Genomic DNA, 4839 nt, shown 5'->3' on the forward strand with positions numbered 1-4839 from the left:
TTTTTCATATCATGCGTTGTTTGGCTTAAAATGTTCATTTCAGTTTGTTTTTTTGGATTTTGAAAATGCTCTAACTCTGATAATTTTCTTTTTATAGAAAAATGTCACGGGGATAAATTGTTTAAGTTTCTGAGTACTATGAACAAGCGTACATAAAATTTTTAAATCTTGAAAAAATGTGGTTTCGAAATTTCTTTGTATGAACAAATTTGGAATTTTCAACTTTTTGATCAAATTGAAAAAGTTGTTATCATAATCTTGTAGGGCTTTCAAAAAGCATAATCTTTTTCTTCTCCAGACTTTTTTTTCTTATCATGCGTTGTTTGGCCTAAATTGTTCATTTTAGTTTTTTTTTTTTTGATTTTGAAAATGCTATAACTCTAGTAATTTTTGATTTTTCGAAAAAAGTAATTAGGATAAATTGTTACATTTTTTTAACACTATGAATAACAATACAAAGAATTTTTGAATTTTTAAAAAACTGGTCTGAAAAATATTTAAAAAGTGTCCACTTTTTGAATTTTCATCCGAAATGGCTGGCTAACGAACTTGACCTTTAGTTTAGGACACTAAACGAGTGTACCAAAGGGCAATCTAATAGATTATTTTTTTCAAAAGTTATCGTGTTCACAGACAGACAGACATACAGACATACAAACAGATAGACACATTCGTAAAAACCTGTTTTTCGGATTCAGGGGGTCTCAAAATGTGGACATTTGACAAAAACTGGGTGGTGAAATTTAACACGAATATAATACGTTCTCTGATGAGAAGGTACAAATCATATTACAATAAGTGATAATAACACTGGTCATATGTTCGACTGATTAATCACAGTAAAATATATGGAGAAAAGTATTGCAAGAAAAAATATACTACAAAAAATCTTGATAAAGCAAAATATTTAACTGAAGAGATTATGAAATTACTTTAAGAAATTAATAAAAATAGATACTTACTGAAACTAATGAAAATGAAAGTTTTTACCATTATAGAGTTTTAATTTCTTTTTTAATTCTTATTAAATATATAGTGCATACATTTTCTTATAAAAATTAATTTGTTTAAAATGTTCAAATGGTTCAAAATCTAAAAAAATTAAGTTCTGAATTTGTTTATGAAATTTCTTTGTATAATAAATCATTATTGTAAATTTGCAAGGTGTCGTAGGAAAATGTGATTAGAAATATATTCTTTGTTGATTCCGTAAACAAATTAGGCCTATTTTTCAAAAAATGCCCAAACTATTAATTTGCTCATGAAAGTAGTTTAAATAATAAATCTTGAAAATGCGATTATTATAATTAATCGGAAAGACGTTTTTAATTAAATTTGTAAAAAAACTGACCCTATTCGTTTTAAAAATAGCCAAATTCTGAAGTTGTTATGAAAGTTCTTTGAATAATTAACCATTCTTGTAGATTTAACAAATACCTTAGGAAAGAGTCATCGCATACACAATCATAGTTAACTTCGTAAGCAAATTGTGTTTATTAATTGAAAAATACCCCACCTCTCAATATGTTTATGAAAATTGTTTAAATGGTTAATAATTATTATAAATTTACAAATTATCGTAAGAAATGATCATCGAAAGACAATCCTAGTTCAGATCTTTGAATGGATAAGTGAAAAAGCTATTACTAATCTTGAGAATAGATCAATTAGATCAAATAGATCAATATTAATTATTTATTGGAAATTCGATAATAAAATATTTGTATCAAATATATTTTTGTTTAATATTTAGTGTTAAAAATTATTTGTTTCAATTTAAAATTAAAATTATACAAAAATTTTACCGGCAAATTAATATAAAAAAACACGTGTTTTTTAATAAACATTTCTATTTTCCGGAAGAACTTTTGTAATTGAAAAAATACTATATACATTTTCAACCAAAATATCTTATCTTGTTTTAATTATTTTAATTTTAAAATTAAACAATAATGTTTAAACACTTCAAACATTAAAAAAGTTGTTTCTTTGGTATAAATATTTGATTATATCAATTTAAAAAAAAATATTTGTCAAAGAAAAATGTTTCACCACTTGTTTATCTCGAAATTTTATTCTATAATAGTTTAAAAAAAATTAAAGATATGATTTTCTAAGAAATTTTTTTTTTATTTCTTAATTAAAAAAAAAACTGTACCGAAAACCTGGATTAGGCTTCAGATTTGAAAAAAAGCAGTGATATGCCAAAGATATAATATCTTTGGATATGCATACATGTCAAACTTTTCTAACCTCAAAAAATCTTTCTACTGTTTTACCGTCATATTTTACGAAGAATGAGAAAACAAGAATTCGACTTCGTAGCACGGTGAGGGCAGCACCTCCATAGGACAGAAAATGTAATGTTCTATATATATAATTCCCCACTCTGACGCCCCGTACCGCATCTACGTTTATAATATCTTTGGTATACCTATGTATTTTGATGCGCTGATTACGAATATGATAGTGAAAATTGGCGCAAATTTGATTTTCATGGTGAAATCAACAAAAAACCATAAAAATTACCGTTTTCGAGTTTATCTCAGCTAATATGTCAAATTCAAAAAAATGTTTCAAATAAAAGTTGACCATGTATTTATTAGATCATGGTCTAGCCAACGCGCAAGTAAAAAAACCGAGCCAAGCAAAACCCACCGCCTAAGTTCTCTATCTTGGCTAAGTAAGGCGGCAAACGTGAGGGATTTTAAAATGTAAAATTTAAGGCCAGTGATGAGTGGATCACGTGACCAGATTCCGACCTTTCCGCCACTTTTTTTACTTCCCAACTTATATTCACAAGAAACGTCATATCGAGTTGAAAAGTTGGGATACTAAACAAGGAGCACTAAGAATGGTAGGTCCGATTCTAAATTTGTATAATTATGAAAAAAGTTTTTTGTTATAAATAATTTTTTTTGGTTTTTTATATAATTATTAAACTTTAGGACCAGACCCTCTTTTCTTAGTACTTGCTATTTATTATCCCAAATTTTCAACTTGATGTGGCGCTTCGTGTGAAAATTAGTTGGGAAACAAGAAAGGTGGCGGCAACGTAGGAATGTGGTCACGTGACTCACTCGTCACATGGCCTGAAGATTAAAAAATTTCTTGTAATTTTCAGATGTAGAACTATTTGAATTCTAATGAAATGTATTATAATGTTGAAGCTCGGTAAAGGAAATACGGATTAAATATAATTTTAGGTTATGTGTTTCATAACTGCTCCCGGTAATAAGACGAAAGAATGTGTCCAGTCCGTGCCCGTTCCCCCCAACACTACAGTGTTGGGGGGAACGGGCACCTCTATGCGCGCTCAGCCAGTGAGCCCGGGAGAGTTCAAGCGGTTCGAACTCTTAATGTTCATGTTACAGTACACCACAACAGGTATAACATTGCACGAAATTATACAGCATTCCGTTTATTGATTTATTTATATATGTTCAAATAGAGTCGAGTGAGCGATCTGCAGATGTAAAAGTGTCTTTTTTATAATTTTCAATAACTTTATGTTCATTCTAATTATATTGCAATAAATTTAGATGGAAATTTTAGAAATTTTAGGGGAAATTTTTCCTAAGATGATAAGGTTTTAAAAAATTTTTAATTTATATTAATTAATTCGTTTTTTTTTAATACCAATCTTCCTAATTATGAAAATCTATGTTGGGATTTTGAATTCTTCTTGAATACTTTATTTTAAATTTCTCTAAAATCTTTGGAGAAATCTTGGGAATCTTTGAAATCTTTTCAAGTATTTTGAAATTTATCAAATCTACAAAATCCCTTTGAAATATTTTGAAATCTTGGAAATCTTGAGAATAGTGGAAATCCCTATGAAAGCTGTTGAAATATTTCTGGAATCTTCTATACTCTTTGCCATACCTTTGGATTATTTGAAATCATAAAAATCGCTGTGAAATCTTCAGAAATTCTGAATTTTGAAATCATGGAAATCATGTAAAATCTTTGTAAAGTATTCGAAATATTGGAAATTTCTGTTGTGTATTTTGAAATCTTTTAAAATCTTAGAAATTCTTGTTAAAGCTTGGTGAAATCATAATGTAATCTCTTGAATTCTTCACGACATCTTTGAAATCATGGAAATCACTGTAAAATTTCGAAAACGTCCTCAAATCTTGTACAATAAGTGAGATGTTGAAATCCCAGTAAAATATCTGAAAATCTTCCTTCAATTTTTTGAAATCCTGGAAACCTCTATTAAAATCTTTGTGAAATTTTATAAAATCTTTGGAATAATTTAAAACACTGTAAATTATTTCTGAAATCATTTGAAATATTGTTAAATCTTTGTTCAGTTTTTGAAATGTTGATGTAAAGATTTGGAAAAACCAAATCAAACCATTCTTCGACCGACAATGCAATAATGAATTGTAGAAAAATTATTTCTTCTGTCTTCGGCCAGTCATTGTATTTCACTTTATAGATTGCCTTTATCTTCATCAACGATTTGCCGCCTTATTTGTCTCCTAATCATTTCTTCGTCCTTGTTTCCAAAACACTTAGAACGGTTTCACAATCGTTAATAATGTAGTTTTTACGCTGAAAAAAGCCTCTTCAATTTTATGAGGCTTTCTCTTTTTACTCATTCTCAATCATTGTTTGGAGTCTTACTTTTTTGTAAACTTTAATTACGTATACACTATTTTTAATTATGACACAAAAAAAATTGACACGTATTCACTCCAAAGTTGGAATGATTGTTGTTTCGCTTACAAATCGTTTTAAACTAAGGTATTATTTTTTAAATATTTTTTACTCATAAATAATAACCTTTTTAAACTATTTAAATTTATTTTTATTATGTATTAGATTATT

The sequence above is a fragment of the Belonocnema kinseyi genome, chromosome 5, assembly GCF_010883055.1.
Source record: "Belonocnema kinseyi isolate 2016_QV_RU_SX_M_011 chromosome 5, B_treatae_v1, whole genome shotgun sequence".
NCBI classification, from domain to species: domain Eukaryota; kingdom Metazoa; phylum Arthropoda; class Insecta; order Hymenoptera; family Cynipidae; genus Belonocnema; species Belonocnema kinseyi.